Below are 17,835 nucleotides of genomic sequence, written 5' to 3'. Positions count from 1 at the left end.
GGTGAAGCCTTGGGAAGTGTTGTCTGGAACCAGCAGTGTTTATCATTGTACCTGGGATCTTGCAGAAATACAGACTCTTAGGTTCCAGCCCGGACTGACTCACTGAATCAGAGTCTGTGTTCTTACCAAGGTCCTATGTGATTTGTGGGCACATTAAAGTTTGAGAAGCCCTGCATGGCTGAACTTGCTGAGAGGGGTTGCATTGTGTACCATTCCAGAAAGTTATTTCTAATTATTCCTTTAATTCTAGAGAAAAATGACGTGTATTTATTTAAAACCACTTACCTAAAAAAGCATCTTAATATTTACAAATTGCTTATCACAACAAAGCAAGCGCAGATAATCAGATTCATTCATTGTGTGTTCTGCCAACAAATTTTGGAAATGCTCAAGAGAGCGTAGCAGACAGATGGGCCTAGAGATCTGGGAGGTTTGTTAGAAGTCAGTCCACTGCAGGTTCTCCTCCATCTTTTTTTTTTTTTAATTTTTAAATTTTTAAGTAATTTCTACAGCCAACGTGGGGCTCGAACTTACAACCCCGAGATCAAGAGTTGCATGGTGTACTGACTGAGCCAGCCGGGCGCTTCTCTTCTCCACCTTTCTCCGCAACCATAGGACTATCTAGTAAAACCTCAAGGTTCGTGATTATAATCCTGAGACATCATCTAATCCAGTGGAAAGTAACAATAAGAAAAGATTTTCTGGAATATTCCGTTATTCAGCACCAAAAGAGCTCCCTTCCTGAACAAATGAAGGGTCTAATGTATTTTTTCTTTCAGTTTGATTACGTGACAAACCTTTGGAATTCTTAGGTCTTACTTCCTTAAAAGAGGAAAGGAAAGTAGTATCTGACATTGGCAAATATATTTTTTTGCCTTAGTTTTCTGGTAATTATAAGTGAAAAAGGAGTAGAGGGAGAGAGAAGCAGTACAGAAAGACAACAAAAGCGTCTAGACTTTGCAAAAACTTTTCGTATTCTTTAGTTGGAAGCAATGCCACAGAGAAAGTGGACTACATCTTCCTGAGGTATCTATTCAACAGGAAGCTTTGTGGCGGGAATTGTTATACAATCTAACTAGTAATTAATATTAAACATTATGTCTATATTAAAACCAACAGCATTTATGAAATAGGAAGTAACATGCATACAGATTTTTAAGATACAGTGTAAAAGGGGCATCTGGGTGGCTTGGGACATTAAGGGTCCAACTCTTGGTTCTGGCTCAGGCCATAATGTCATGGTGGTGAGATAGAGCCCCTCGTCAGGCTCTGCGCTAGGTGTGGATCCTGCTTAAGATTCTCTCCCTCTACCTTTGCGCATCCCTCCCTCCCTCTCAAAAAAAAAAAAAAAAAAAAAAGATACAGTGTGAGACTTAAAGAAATTTGGTTTTTGTGGCTGGCTGCTGTGGGGGTTGTATCCCCAGACCCTTAGAGTTTTATTCGTTTTCTTCTATACAGAGTCTTTGGTGGGAAACTTTAAGAAGTACGTCTTAAGATATCAGTAATCTTTTTTTAAAATACCTTTATTGAGGTATACTTGATATATAATACACTACACATATTTAGAGTGTGGAGTTTGATAAGTTTTGACATGTATATATACACCTGTGAATCTATCCTAACAATCAAGATAATGAAGATACCTGTCACCTGCAAAAGCGTCTTCATTCTCCTTTGTTATCTCCCCTTTCATCCCTCCCCACCCTCCATCAAGTAGGCAAGCGACCTCTAATCTGCCATCTGTCACTACAGATTACTTTGCACTGTCTAGAATTTTATGTAAGTGCAATCATACAGTATGTACTTTTGGAGGGAGCATGTCTGGCTTCTTTCATTCAGTAAAATGATTTTAAGATTCATCCATGTCTGCAAGATGTGTACACACGTATAGTATGTATGAACCCTTCAGTCCTCTTTATCACTGGGTAGTATTCCTTTGAATGGGCATATCTCACTTTGTTTTCCCATTCACCTTTTGATGGACATTTGGTGTTTTTTTTTTTTAAGATTTATTTATTTGAGAGAGAGCGCACAAGCGGGGGAGGGGCAAAGGGAGAGGGAGAAGCAGACTCCCCCCTGAGCAGAGAGCCTGATGTGGGGCTTGATCCCAGGACCCCGGGATCATGACCTGAGCCTAGGCAGATGCTTAACTGACTGAGCCACCCTGCTGCCCCCTGTTGGACATTTGAGTTGTTTCCAGCCTATGGCTATCTGAAGCAAAGTCGCTGTGAACATTTGTGTACAAATATACGGATGGTCATATGCTTTCATTTCTCTTAGGTAAAGGCCTAAGATTGGAATGTTTAATTTTTAAGAAATTGCAAGACTAGGGTGCCTGGGTGGCTCAGTCGGTTGAGCGACTGCCTTCGGCTCAGGTCATGATCCTGGAGTCCCAGGATCGAGTCCCGCATCGGGCTCCCTGCTCGGCGGGGAGTCTGCTTCTCCCTCTGACCCTCCTCCCTCTCATGTGCTCTCTCTCTCTCCCTCTCTCTCTCAAATAAATAAATAAATAAAATCTTAAAAAAAAAAAAAGAAGTTGCAAGACTATACTTTCAGGGATCATTTCTATAGTTCATAATTTTTAAGAAGTTGCCAAAATGTTTCCAAAATTATTTGTACCATTTTACATTCTCACCAGCAACATTCGAGCTCCTGTGGCTTCACATCTTTGCTAAATCTTTATAAATTTTAGCCATTCTACTAGGTGTGTAGTGGCAGTATGTCATTAGAGATTTTGTTTGTATTTCCCTACTGACTCATGTTGTTGAACATCTTCCCGTGTTCTTCTTCGCCATTAATACATCTTCTTTAGTGAAATGTGTGTTGAAGTCTTTGCCCATTATATTGTTGGGTTGGTTATCTACTCAGTATTGAGTTTTGAGAATTTTTAAAACATATATTTAAGATATAAATTCTTTGTCAGGTATGTGATATGCAAATATTTTATCACAATCTCTGACTTGTATTTTCATTTTTTGACCATGTCTTTGGAAGAACAGATATTTTTAATTTTGAAATATAGTTCATCCATTATTCCTTTTATGGATTGCACTTTTGGTGTTATATCTAAGAGGTATTGGCCTAACATGATTTTCTCTTTTGTTTTTCTCTAAAAGCTGTAGTTTTACATTTAGATCTGTGGTCCATTTTGAATTAATTTTTGTATATGGTGCAAGGTATGTATCCAAGGTCATTTTTTAAATACATGGATTTCACATTGTTCCAGAACCATTTGTTGAAACCAACTTCTCTCTCTACTACATTACTTTTATACCTTTGCTTAAAATTAATTGACCAAATATGTGTGAGTCTGTTTCCGGACTGTCTATTTTGTTGTATTGATCTATTTGTCTATCTTTTTAAAAAATACTTATTACACCCAATATGGGGCTTGAACTCATGACCCTGAAATCAAGAGTCGAATGCTCTTCTCACTGAGCCATCCAGGTTCCTCTCTTTGTCTTGATGCTAATACCACACTGTATTGATGATTGTAGCTTTATAATAAGTCTTAGGTCATGTAGTGAAATTCCTCCAGACTTGTTCTGCCTATTGTTTTGGCCATTCTGGGTCCTTTGTACTTACACATGAGTTGGCAATCAGCTTGGCAACTGCTACAAAAAATCCTGATGTTGAATCTTTCGATCAATTTAAAGAGAATTAACAGGGCGCCTGGGTGGCTCAGTTGGTTAAGTGACTGCCTTCGGCTCAGGTCATGATCCTGGAGTCCCTGGATCGAGTCCCGCGTCGGGCTCCCTGCTCGGCAGGGAGTCTGCTTCTCCCTCTGACCCTCCCCCCTCTCATGTGCTCTCTCTCTCCTCTCATCCTCTCTTTCAAATAAATAAATAAAATCTTTAAAAAAAATAAAAATTAAAAATTAAAAAAAAATAAAGAGAATTAACATCTTAATGGTATTGAGTCTTCCAGTCCATGAACATGGTCTATGTGTCCATTTATTTAGGTCTTTAATTTCTCTCAGCAATGTTCTGTAGTTCTTTTTTTTTTTTTTTTTAAAGATTTTATTTATTTATTTGAGAGAGAGAGAATGAGAGAGAGAGAACACCTGAGAGGGGATAGGGTCAGAGGACGAAGCAGACTCCCTGCCGAGCAGGAAGCCCGATACGGGACTCGATCCAGGGACTCCAGGATCATGACCTGAGCCAAAGGCAGTCGCTCAACCAACTGAGCCACCCAGGCGCCCCATGTTCTGTAGTTCTTAGAATACAGGTCTTGCACATCTTTTGTCAGATTTATCCCTCAGTATTTCAGTGTTTTTATGTTATTGTAAATTCTGGTTTTTAAATTTTAATTTCTGATAGTTGGCCAACATAAAGAAATACAACTGCTTTTCATTTATTCATGTTGTATCATGCTATCTTCACTTATTCACTTACTCTAGAGGTCTTTTTGTAGATTGTTTGGTGTTTTCTACAAAGATGATCATATTATGCAGATACAGTTTTACTTCTTCCTTTCCAATCTGATTACCTTTTACTTCTTCTTGCCTGATAGTTCTGGCTAGACCTCCAATACAATGTTAAATAGAAGTGGTGAGATGGGGTGCCTGGGTGGCTCAGTCGTTTAAGCATCTGACTCTTGATTTTGGCTCAGGTCATGATCTCAGTGTACTGAGATTGAGCCCTGTGTTGGGCTCCATGCCCGGTGTAGAGCCTGCTTAAGATTCTCTCTTTCCGGGTGCCTGGGTGGCTCAGTTGGTTAAGCGACTGCCTTCGGCTCAGGTCATGATCCTGGAGTCCCGGGATCGAGTCCCGCATCAGGCTCCCTGCTTGGCGGGGAGTCTGCTTCTCCCTCTCCCACTCCCTGTTTGTGTTCCCTCTCTCGCTGTGTCTTTCTCTGTCAAATAAATAAATAAAATCTTTAAAAAAAAAAAAAGATTCTCTCTTTCCCTCTGCCTCTCCTCCTCCCTCTAAAAAAAAAAAAAAAAGATAGAAGTGGTGAGAGAAAATCTTTCCTTGTTCCTGATCGTAGGAGGAAAAACATTCAGTCTTTAAAGTATGATAGTAGCTATGGAGTTAGGGTTTGTTTTTTCCTCTTTTTTATAGATACTCTTTATTAAAGTTCCTTTCTATTCCTAGTTTGCTGATAGATTTTACCAAGAAGAGATACTGGATTTTGTCAAATGCTTTTTCTGTGTTTACTGAGATGATCATATGACTTTTCATTTTTAGTTGTTACTATGGTGAATTATATTGATTTTTCTAATGTTAAATCAACCCTGCACTCCTAGAATAAACTCCATTTGGTCTGTCTTATCTTTTACATTTATTATTAGATTTGATTGATTCAACTTTTTTTGTTATTGTTGTTAAGAATTTTTGCATGTATATTCCTGAAAGATAGTGGCCTTTAGTTTTCTTTCCTTGTATATCTTTGTCTAGTCTTGGTACTGGAGTGATCCTGGTTTCATAGAATAAAGTGGAGAACATTCTCCCTTCTTCAATTTCCCAGAAGTTTTGTGTGTAGTATTATTTTTATTTTAAATGTTTGCTAAAATTCACCACTGAAACTATCTGGACTTGGAGTCTTTGAAGGTAAATTTTTAGCTACAAGTTCAAGTTTACTAATAGATATAAGCTTATTCAGATTATATAATTCTTTTTTCATTGGTCTTTGTTAATTTGTGTCTTTCAGGGAATTTGCAAATAAATTATTAAATTTATTGGCATAAAATTGTTCCTACTGTCCACTTATTTTACTTCTAATATCTACAGGCTGTAGTAATGTCAGCTTCCTTATTCCTGATATTGGTAATATTTTTTTTCCTCCTTTTTTCCTGATAATACTGATTAGAGATTTAACAGTTCTATTGACCTTCTGAAGGAACTAGCTTTTGGTTTCATTGAAATTTCCCTATTTTTTTTTTCTATTTAATTGATATTTTTTCTCTATTATTTCCTTCTATTTGCTTTGGGTTTCATGTTCTGTTCTTTTTCTAGTTTCTTAAGGTGGAAAACACTGAAGTTATTGATTTGGAACCTTTCTTCTTGTTTAATATAAGCACTTAGTGTTATAAATTTTCCTCTTATTCTGCTTTAGCAGTGCCCTACAAATTGTAATACGTTGTTTTCATTTTCATTCAGTTCAAAATACTTTCTCATTTTCCATTTGATTTCTTCTTTGACTCACGGGTTATTTAGAGGTGTGTTATTTATTTTTCAATTATTTGGGAATTCCTCAAATATCATTCTGTTATTCATTTCTAATTTAATTGCATTATGGTTAGAGAACACATTTGTATAACTTGAATCCTTTTACATTTATTGATATGTTTTATGGCCCTAAATGTGATCTATCTTGGTAAATGTTTCCCGTGCGCTTGAATGGGTAGTGTTCTGTTGTTGGGTGTAGTGTTCTTGACATTACATCAATTTTGTTGACAGTGTTGTTCAAGTCTCCTATCTTTGCTGATTTTCTGTCTACTTATTCTATCAGTTATTGAGAGAAGGTTGCTGAGATCTCTAACTGTGGATTTGTCTATTTTTCTTTACAGTTCTATCACTTTTCTTCATGTATTTTTAAGTTCTGTTACTAGGTGTCTAAATATTTAGGGTTGCTATGTCCTCTGATTAATTGACCCCTCTATATGAAATTATTCCCTTTACCTTGGTAATATTCTGTAATTTAAAATCTACTTTGGGGGCACCTGGGTGGCTCAGTCATTGGGCGTCTGCTTTCAGCTCAGATCATGAGCCCAGGGTCCTGGGACTGAGCCCCGCATTGGGCTCTCTGCTCAGTGGGAGGCCTGCTTCTCCCTCTCCTACTTCCCCTGCTTGTGTTCCCTCTCTCACTGTCTCTCTCTCTGTCAAATAAATAAATAAAATCTTTAAAAAAAATAAAATAAAATCTACTTTGTTTGCTATTAATACAGCTATTTTAGCTGTCTTTAGATTAATGCTGGTATAGTATTTTTCTTTATATTTGTGACTTCATAAAGTGGCTTCCTTATAAGCAGCATGTGGTTTGATCTTATGTTTTTTCTCATTTGACAATCTCTGTCCTTTAATTGGGATATTTATACTATTTAAATATAATTATTGATTTGGTTGAGTTTAAACCAATCAATTAATGATTTGTTTTATGTTTGTCCAATCTGTTCTTCATTACTCTTTTCTTCTTTTCTGCCTCCCTTTGGAGTGATCATTCTTTTTTGATTCTGTTTTATCGTTTTCTTGTTTTTTGTGTTTTTTTTTAAAGATTTTATTTATTTATTTGACAGAAAGAGATGTAGCGAGAGCAGGAACACAAGCAGGGGGAGAGGGAGAGGGAGAAGCAGGCTTCCCACTGAGCGGGGAGCCCAATGCGGGGCTCGATCCCAGGACCCTGGGATCATGACCTGAGCCGAAGGCAGACGCTTAACGACTGAGCCACCCAGGCGCCCCTGTTTTATTGTTTTTATCTACTTGATAGCTATATCTCTCTGCATTTATTTTAGTAGTTACTTTAGCATTTGTAGTATACATCGTTGTCATGGTCAACCTTCAAGTTATATTTTACTAGTTATTGTATAGTGTAAGAATCTTTAAAAGAGTACACAGCTATTTCTTTACTCCTGGCCTTTGTGCTATTGTTGTCATATGCTTTATTACTTCTGTATTTGTTATAAACCCCACCATTCATTGTTAGTATTTTTGTTTTAGACAATCAGTTGCCTTTAAAGAGATTTAAATAATAAGAAAAAGATCTTTTATATTAATCTACATAGTTAATCATTTCTGGTGCTTTTTATTCTTTTGTGTATATCCAGAGTTCCATCTTGTATCACTTTCCGTCTGCCTGAATGGCTTCCTTTAACATTTCTTATAGCGCTGGTCTGCTGGCTGTGAATTCTTTTGGTTTTTGTATGTCTGAAAAAGTATTTATTTCACTTTGTTTTTAAAAGCTATTTTCATGGGGCGCCTGGGTGGCTCAGTCGTTAAGCGTCTGCCTTCGGCTCAGGTCATGATCCCAGGGTCCTGGGAGCAAGCCCCACATCGGGCTCCCTGCTCGGCAGGAAGCCTGCTTCTCCCTTTCCCACTCCTCCTGCTTGTGTTCCCTCTCTCGCTGTGTCTCTCTCTGTCAAATAAATAAATAAAAAATCTTTGAAAAAAAAAGCTATTTTCACTGGATATAAAATTCTAATTTGACAGTTTTTTTTTTCCTTTAGCACTTTGAAGATGTGGCTCCACTGTCTTGCAATTTGTATTGTTTCTGATGAGAAACCTACTGTCATCTTTATCTTTGGTCTTCTGTCCCTAGTGGGTTTTCCACCCCTTCTGGGTGCATCTGCCATGTTTTCTTTTTTTTTTTTTTAAATCCCCTTCTTCCCCCATGGCTTTCTTTGTATGTCCCTTGCATGGTGTTTACAGCTCTTCTTTTTTCTTTTTTTAAAAAATATTTTATTTATTTATTTGACAGAGAGAGAGATAGCAAGAGCAGGAACACAAGCAAGGGGAGCGGGAGAGGGAAAAGCAGGCTTCCTGCCGAGCAGGGAGCCCGATATGGAGCTCAATCCCAGGACCCTGGGCTCATGACCTGAGCCGAAGGCAGACGCTTAATGACTGAGCCACCCAGGCATCCCTATGGCTCTTCTTAAACATGAAAATGTATGTCTTTTTTTTTTAACTAAGTTTTTTATTTTAATTCCAGTATTGTTAACATACAGTGTTAGATTAGTTTCAGGTGTACAATATAGTGATTCAACAATTCTGTACATTATTCAGTGCTCATTGTGGTAAGCATGCTCTTTAATCCCCTTCACCTATTTCACCCATCCCCCACTGACCTAAAAATTTATGTCTTTAACCAAATTTGGGAAATTGTATCTTCAAATAATCTTTGTGCCTCATTCTGTATCTCTCCTCTTCTCTCTTCTCCTTCTTAGACTTTAATTGCTAAACATGGATAGACAGTCAGCTCATAGGTCTCCAAGGTTCTCATTTTTTCCAGTCTTTATTTCTTTCTGTTTTATAGACTGAATAAATCTGTTTTGTCTTTGAGTTTATAGATTGTCTTCTGTTCTTTCTATTCTGCTCTTAAGCCTATTCAGGAGATTTTTACATTTCAGATTTTAATTTTTCATTTGGTTCTTGTCATTATGAGTGTATTTTGTTTGTCATGCGTATTGATTTTTGTGCTAAGATATCATGTGCATAGTTTTAATAGGCTTTTCACATCCTTGTTGGTTAATTCTAATGTGTATCATCTTGGGGTCAGTCTTTTTTATTGCTTTTGACTTTGCTCTTGAATACAGGCTGTATTTTCTTCTTCACACGTCTAGACATTTTATTTTTTATTTATTTATTTATTTATTTTACGTCTAGACATTTTAGATTATAACCCAGATGTGAATGATATATTGTAGAGACTCTGGACTCTGTTATTCTTTTCTAAAGATTTATTTATTTATTTGAGAGAGAGAGAGCACGTGTGCACCTGTGTGAGCGGCAGGGAGGGGCAGAGAGAGAGAGAGAGAAAGAAAATCTCAAGCAGACTCCACGCTGAGTGTGGAGCCTGGCGCAGGGCTGTCTCATAACCCTGAGATCATGGGCCAAAACCAAGAGTTGAATGCTTAACCAACTGAGCCACCCAGGCACCCCTGGATTCTGTTATTCTTGAAAAATATTAATTTGTCTTGTTTTGTGTCATTAGGCAGTTATCTTGAGTTCACTGTAATTCCAGCCCTTGTCCTTTTTGTGGTGGGCAGCCCCTAAATCTCTTTTGTTTAGCCTTAGCTTATCTTCTTGCAGTCTTCCCCACACACGGATAGTTACAGATTGAGACAGAGTTTTTACACAAAACTTGGGGCTTCCTTCTCTCAGACTCTCTCCTTCCTGGGATTTTACACCTCACTTTATAGCTGCTGTGTTTGCCCTGGACTCTGCCTTCTGGTTCTTCAAACATGTAACACCTTGGGTTTCTAGCTATGTTTTAAGAGCCCCATGTGGCACTGATTAGTTTTTTTCTTAAAAAAACCAGAAAATCCACCCACCTTTCTCTTCTTTCAAGCGTAGACTCCCCTATAGTTTTTGCTTCTCACTGCATTCAGTTAGTATTTTTGTTTGTTTCTTTGCTCATTTGTTTGGTTTTTAAATCTAAGGTCAGTAGTTGTTATTTTCGAGGACTGGCTGTTAGAAACCGCTTCATTATTACAAAAAGCAAAACCCACCTCTGTCCCTGGCTCTAGGTTCTTAAATCTCCCTTGGCTTCACCCCTACAGTGAAGACATTGCTGCCTTTCTCCTACCCTGGGCAGATCCAGTCTTGACTCCTGCTCTTCCTTGAGGGATCGTGTGCTCTAGTGTCTCCATTCCCATTGGTCTCATCATTTCAGGGCAGGCTTTATCCCTTTACACCTGACTTTCTGGCTCCAGGCTCTCCCCCTCCAGACCATCTTCAGCACCTTCAGCCAGAACGTCCCAAATACCCCCTTCACAGTTTCTGCCTCACTCAGACCACTGTAGCAGATCTTCGCTGCCCATGATGGCGGTCTCTTCCCTCATAGATGGAGATATGTCAGTATTTCTGGCAGCCGGTTGCCCTTGCATTCTTTTTCACACCCCTTTCTCCATAGTTTTCTAGCTTTCCTGAAGGTCAGGGAGGCAGAATGACTGGCAGCACGTCACCTCAGCTGCACAATTAGGTCTGCACTCTCAGCATTAACACAAACACCTCAGAACTTCAGGGAAAAGAAGAACGTGGTTTTCCTTCAGGTATATTGGCATCCTGTGGCTTTCACTTGAGCATCCACAGGGATCCCCATTTGGGCTCAGTCTACCTGTCTGGCTTCAGTTACCCCCTCCAGCTTCACCATTTCCTCTAGCTCGGCCCACCTTCCCTTTGAGCAGGCCGGCCATGCTCGTTCACATCTCTGTGGATGACTGCTTGTGATGAACTCATTCCAGTTCTTGTTTCTTTTCTTACGTAAGTTCTTCCCCGATTGCCAATGACTAAAAGTCATCTCTCCCTATGCTGGGCCTTTCCATTTATATTTTTGAATTATTTAACAAGGCTTTATTACAAGTAACAGAGACCTCTTTGAACAAACTTAGTTTTTCTTGGGATGGGGGAACACATAAGGAGACCTGGGTGTCTGACTTGTCATTTTCCATTTTCCTGAGAAGATAATCTGATTTGTTGGGCTTGGGTCAGGTTGGTGCCCCTCCTCCAATCAGTCTAGGCCAGGGAGCAAGGTGATGTGGTTATAAACATGGCAGCCTGGTGTAGAGCATTCGAGGGATCTGGGGGCTGATCAAGGAAAAAGATATGCCCACGAGGTGGCAGTAGTATATACAAGCATTGTTGGGCAATACTTAGGCAGGTTTGCCTGGGGCTGCAGGGGGGATGCCCCTGAGAGCAGGAGTCTGTCCAGAGACTTCAGCAGGAGGGTTGAGGAGGGGAGGGTCACTTCAGGGAGAGGGTAACTGGAGAGGGTCTCACGTGTGTCCTGGTGATGTTGTTCACCAGCGTGTTGGGGAGGGTCTAGGTCAGGAAGCTCCAAAGGGCAGTAGTGGCCTCGGGGCTTATAACCACAGGGTTCTATCTTATCCATGGCTAGCAGATGCTGGGTGTGGTTTTGTAAGGAATGCAAAACAGGCAGGCTTTAAATAGCTAAAAATCTGCTTGTCTGGGCTATTAAAAAATTAATTGGGGACACCTGGGTGGCTCAGTCAGTTAAGCGTCTGCCATCAGCTCAGGTCATGATCCCAGGGTGCTGGGATCGAGTCCCGCATCGGGCTTCCTGCTTGGTGGGAAGCCTGCTTCTCCCTCTCCCACTCCCCTTGCTTGTGTTTGTGCTCTTGCTATCTCTCTCTCTCTCTCTGTCAAGTGAATAAATAAAGTCTTTAAAAAAAATTAAGTGGGTGTGCAAAAATTTGAGTTTGGCACCAGCAGCCTTTTGAGCTAACAGGTCTCAGAGTGTAGTGAAGAAATAGACAACCCAGGGGCCATCTTTGGCTCATTTGTGTAACACCCAGACTTATCTTTGTTGATCATGGTATTTGGGAGGATAGAAAGGAGGAGACAGTTTCCATAGAAAGTAGAGGCTCCTATAATTGTTCTTCTGGCTGTTGTCATAGTTGTCTCTGCATTATAGATGTTGGGGTGCATACCATCTCCTGTAAGCTCATTGGTGTATTACCTGGATATTAGTTAAAACAGCCTACCCTTATTACACATGGTAAATGTGAAATCCTGTTCGTTGAATGAATGAACGAATGGATGAATGAATGATTTTCTTCTTTCTGAAATACCCCGATGAGTCTGTCTGAAATCTACTTGTATAGGGTCATATCCTTGTGGTGCTTTCCCTGACTAGTCTTTGTTTTTTGTTTTTTTTTCTCCTCTAAGCTCCTCTGTATCACTCTTTTGATACATGCCATCTTAGGTGCTTGTGTTTGCACTCCTACTGAGATCATAAACTTCTCAAAGGCATGAAACTGACACGCATCTCTTTAATCTTTCACCTTGTTAGAGTGAGTGGTGCCCTGCCCACGGAGTGGGGAACACTAACCCATTTGGTTGGCGTGTATGCAAGGTAGAGGACCTAGTCCTCACGTGAGTGGGAAGAGTGGGAACTATAGTCATGTTTCAGCAAAGCCTTGGTGGTGGCCATCCTAGAGAACCAGCACAAACAGGAGGTCAAGTGATAAAATCAGTGCTGGGAGAGTGTGGAGGAGAGCCGGCCAGGGTCTGTGGCCAGACGAGCAGTTTGGGGCTGAGACTAGGAACGAGGGATGCTGGCCAGAGTGTCTTTTCTGCAGAATGTCTGCTTTGCAGAGCTACTGGAAACCTGATACTTGGTGCCTAGTGCCAAGCTTTGCATGTACAAGGAGGCCACTAAATATTCTTCTATGTTCCTGAGCCCTCAGTGGTATTTCAATCACGGAAGTCAGAATGTATGTCACAGCAGAGACAAGTTATTGCATGTAGAATACTAAGCGTGTGTCCATCCTTGAGATTTCATTTGCTTATTTACTTCTACACCTTAGAAGACTGGAAGCATGCCTTTCTATGTGGCCTGTGTAAGGATATAAAAGATTAAAGCAACAGAGAGAGCAGAGAGAGAAGAAACTGCACCCAGATTCTACTTTCCTAAAGCTCAGAGTCCCTGAGGCATTTATCTGCACAGATAGCCATCTCTGTACGCACAGTATCTGCACACAAATAAAATGCCCTTCCGTGTGTAGGTACTCCACAAACAATAGGGCTGTGTGCCCTGCTTCCCTCAAGACGGACACCGTGTGGATGAAATAAACTATTAATCTGTAACAAGTGGTTGCTTCATTTGGCCAGTTTGGATGCTGTGTGTTTGTTCCCGCCCAGTGGCATTTTGAAAACCCCGTAGCCATCACCAGTGGTGTAGGCTTGTGACCGACACCCTGGCAGAGACGAGCACACCTGCTCCGGGGTCCCAGAGGCAACCGGCGCTGGCCCCGGCCATGCTCCTCAGGGACCACGGGCTGCAGAGTTGGTCTCTGTGGCACTTGGGCACCCTTGGCGTTCATGACCAGGCCGTCTCAAAACCGAACCTTTAACTTGTCGTTACATGTGCTGTTTGAACCGTTCGGAGCCCGCGAATCCATTCTGACTGGTTGGTTTCAACCTAAATGGTCTTCAGTGTATCTGAAGCACTTCGGAGAAGCAGAACCTAATACCTCTCTAAATGACAACATGTGCCATAACGTTGACAATGGTGACCTTCTTCTTAGTGGCTCTACATCCTGGAAGGAATCCTTTTCTGCCCTTATCCAAGGTGGATTGTCGATCCGGAACTGGCCTTTTCAGAATAACACGGACTAACGCTGAGCTGGGAATGTTTCAGCATCTCTGTGCTGTCGAAACAACAAACAGATGGCGATTGATTCCACTCGTGGACCTCCCTTCTTTTACGGAGAGTGCAACAGATAGATACACGGGAAGCACTGAATAAAGGGAAGCTACTAGAATGGCAAAACGCACAGATGGAGTGGGGACTATAAAATTCCTCGAAAGCGCAAGCCGAATGTGTGATGAACTAAAATTAAATGTAGTTGTTCTAGGCAGCGTGAGTAGTGGAAAGAGGGCTGTCCTGACACTCAGCACAGGCTCTGTTCCTAGCAACTTCCGTGACCTTGACCAACCTCTTTGGGCCCCAGTTTCCGTATCCGTAAAGTCTGGTCACAGCCGATGCTGTCCGTGTTCAAGGTTTAAGGCTCTTGCTCTAAGATTGTGTGGTAAGGAACATTCTTTGGCTGTTTAATTGCACTTAATTGAGGTAACATTACTGTTGTCCCAGAATGTGATTTACACAGAGGTTTGCCCCAGGGAGGAGGTGAGGACAGCCATGAGCTTATACTGGCAGATGTTAAGGTCTCAAGTCTGCTTGATGCTGAGGCCAAGGGCAAATCCGTTTACAATAGCCAGCTCCCTTTGAGACCCGCAGTAGAAAAGCACAGCGAGGTGCAGAATGTTGCTCCATTGTTCCCGAAGCTCAAGCTCTAGCCCTGCGGGATGGGAGTGGAGTGCTTGGTTACGTGGCTGTTAGGACAGCTTCTCTCCATTCTTCACCCTCTTCTTCCCTCACTCACCGCTTTTCTCCTTTTCTAGCATCTTCTCTGTTCTGCCTTGGCTAGTTATTATCTTGTCTCCCACGGTCAGCGTCCTCACCTGGTTCTCCAGAGACCCTTCCACATTTGCCAGAAACACACACAAAGCCATGTCCCCTCCCTTCTGGTTCATCTGGAAATGCTACCAATTTTTCTCTAAGTGGAGGGGAGGGGGTGTGTGTGTGTGTGAGAGAGAGAGAGGGAGGGAGGGAGGGAGGGAGGGAGGGAGAGAGGAGGGAATGAAAGCGTAGGAGATTGTAATAGTTGGGGTAATAGTGGATAGGGTTTTGAGATAAAAAAACAAACCCAAAATGGTGATATTGGAGCCCGCATTAGACAGCATGGAAGCTGCATTTGGGAAGTAGGGTTTGGGGAAAGTGTAACTGCTTAGTTTCTTTCTTAAATTTCACTTGTACTACTTTTGACATGTGAAGGTCTATCTCTGTGCATTTCCTGTGAGGAAGGTGGCCTCCCTGGACCAGGAAGAAGAGAACGCTGTTATCACTGGTGATGGGGAGCTGAAGCTCAGATGAGTCTATACAAAGAAACCTTATTGCAATAGCACTTATCTCCCCCACACAGTTCCTTGTCACTTCCCACAAATCCCTCATTCCTTTGCTTTGTCACATCTCCACAATGTATCCCTCTTTGTTAAAATGGTGTATAAACCCCTGGGTCTAACCACTTGGGGCTTATACTTCTTTCTGTGAAGCCCCCTGTGACACATAAAAATGTTTATGTCACATAAAATTTGTTTGCTTTTCCCCCTTTTAATCTATCTTTTGTCAGTTTAATGTACAGGCCCTAGGTACAGAACCTAAGAGGGTAGAGGAAAAGTCTTTCCTCTCCTAGAGTTCTGAGCAGCTGATCCTACTACCCACCCTCACTATGGCTTCCTGCCTTGCTCTGGAGGGACGCAGACCTAATTGTTAGTTCTATGCTGTAGGCAAATGGCTGTAGGCAAACAGGGGTGTGCCATTCTGAGAAAGCAGTAGATGATCCCTTTTGCCTCTGGAGAGTCTGCACTGTTAGGACTGCAAAACCTCATTAAGCCTAGTTTAGTTTAGCTCCAGCATCTTCAGGCGGTGACCTCTAGGCTTCAGGACAAACCAGGCTGAGTGAACGTGAGTTATAATGTGAACTATAAACCAAGCGGGCCTTCTGAGAGCCCCAGCCCCTGGGATGATCTGAATGTGAGTCAAGTCAAGTGAGTCTGGACACTCATGAGTGCCTCCATGCCTGCTGTGGCCAGGTATGCACATCTGGAATGGAACAGGAGTGAAAGTGGCCTTTGGGAAAAGGCAGGTGGTGGTGAGCTTGGTCACTCAGTTCAATCTCTGACTTCAAAGTCATAACCTCCAAGCTCCAAGAATGTCTCGTCATTCTGAATGTGACCGTGACCATGACCACGGATTCTCTGGGCATTTAGGGGGACCTCCCCACATGCCTGCACTGATTGGAGATGTGTGCTGGTGAGGTGCACAGCAGCGTGGGTCCTGGGCTTACACTGGATGCACAGCCTTCTCTGCTTGGTTACAGCCTTCAGGGGATCTGCAGGACTGGTCCCGGGGAAGAGCTGACTTTCACTGGTTCTGTGGATGTCACGAGACTTCTCCAGGATCCCTGTCCTGGGTCTTGGAACTGAAGCCATTCTCAGACCAGATCCCAGATTCTGTGTATAAAGAGGAGCAGAGAGCAAAGAGTATTAGGGGTTAGGCAGCCTGGGTTCTCATCCCAGCCCCACCACCGAATGGCAGTGAGACCCTGCACAAGTCACTCACCTTTCTGAGCCTCCCGGTTATCTTGCGTGCAAGGAGGAATCCCCACCCTGCTTTCCGGCTTTTCTCAAATCCTCCGCGTTTGCGTGTAAGAGTGGGAGGCCCGTCTCATGGGGAGGTCTGCTTGCCAATTTTGATCTGCCTCTTGTCTGTGTGGGTCCCTTGAGGAGGAAGGAGGAGGAATCTGGGATGAATGGTGAATGAGAGCTGGAAAACCTGGGGGATGCCTTTCTCCCACAAAGCCCATACTTGCATGACAAGATAAAAATATCTCTTACAGTCTAACAGCGGCTCTTTTTGAAATATTGAAGGAGTAGTTTTTCCAGATTGGAAAATAGCATATTAGATGTAAGCAGGTGATCACTGAAGTCTGTGAGGATGATGGTTGGTACTTTAACAATTCTATTAAAAACTAAATTTTTTCTTCATTCTACGAATATTTAAGCACCTATTATGTGCCACACATTGGAATAGATATGGCAATGAACAAAACAGACAAAATCCTCGCCTTCTTGGGACCGATTGGCTAGTGGAGAGATGGATAAGATATGATCTGCACAGAGTAATATGTGTGCTGGAGAAGGATGAAGCAGGAGCGGGGGCTGTGACTTTAAGCCAGATGACCAGCACCGGCTTCCCTCCCGCAAGGGGGTGAGGGATAATGGCAGGTAGATGTGGAGAGGATGAGTTCCTCAGGTGGAGTGCATAGCAGTCATGAGGTCCTGAAGGGGGCCTGGCCTGATCTAGGAATAGCAGGGAGGCCTGGGTGGGTGGAACAGAGTGAGGGAAGGGAGGGAGAAGTAGTAGATGAGCTCAGAGTCCTTGTTGTTGGCAGCGGGAGTGAATGTCACATGACATAAAAACGAGTGGGAGGGTTTTCAGGGATGTGGTGTGACATATACTTTACAAGGGCCAATTGAGGGCCGCCTGGGTGGCTCAGCTGGTTAAGCATCTGACTTTATTTTGGCTCAGGTCATGATCTCAAGGTCCTGGGATTGAGCTCTGCCTCGGGCACCCTGCTCAGTGGGGAGTCTGCTTCTCCCTCTCCCTCTCTCTCTGCCCTTCCCTCTGCTTGTGCTCTCTCTCTCTCTCAGATAAATAAATAAATCTTAAAAAAATAGTAATAAAAGGGCCAATTGAGGGGCACCTGGGTGGCTCAGTTGGCTGAGTGTTTGGCTCTTGGTTTTGCCTCGGATCGTGATCTCAGGGTCATGGAATCGAGCCCCGTGTTGGGCTCTGCACTTGACATGGAGTCTGCTTGTCCTTCTTCCTCTGCTCCTACCCATGTTCTCTCTCTCTCTCAAATAAATAAATAAACAAAATCTTAAAAAAAAAAATACGGGCCAATTGATAGTGATCATTTGATTTTTTGCCATGTGCAGAGCCTATCATGTGGAGCAGGAGAAAGGCCTAAAATCATAAGGTCACAGAATATGTGGTGTTCTAGATCCTGCTACTCAACGTGTGGTCCGTAGG

At 42.1% G+C, this 17,835-nt stretch overlaps 1 protein-coding gene and 1 pseudogene across 5 annotated transcripts in view; both read left to right on the top strand.

Annotated features, from left to right (window-relative positions):
- FOXN3 (forkhead box N3) overlaps nucleotides 1–17,835 on the top strand; it is a 394,185-nt gene that overhangs the window by 76,913 nt on the left and 299,437 nt on the right. The window lies entirely within an intron of this gene.
- Nucleotides 2,541–2,613, top strand: LOC123862793 (small nucleolar RNA U3; annotated as a pseudogene).

This window comes from Mirounga angustirostris, unplaced genomic scaffold, assembly GCF_029215605.1.
Source record: "Mirounga angustirostris isolate CCGP_5_RB_7025 unplaced genomic scaffold, mMirAng1.0.hap1 SCAF_9, whole genome shotgun sequence".
Classification (NCBI taxonomy): domain Eukaryota; kingdom Metazoa; phylum Chordata; class Mammalia; order Carnivora; family Phocidae; genus Mirounga; species Mirounga angustirostris.
Note: the sequence above shows the minus strand (reverse complement) of the source record. Positions and strands in the feature narration are given on the sequence as shown.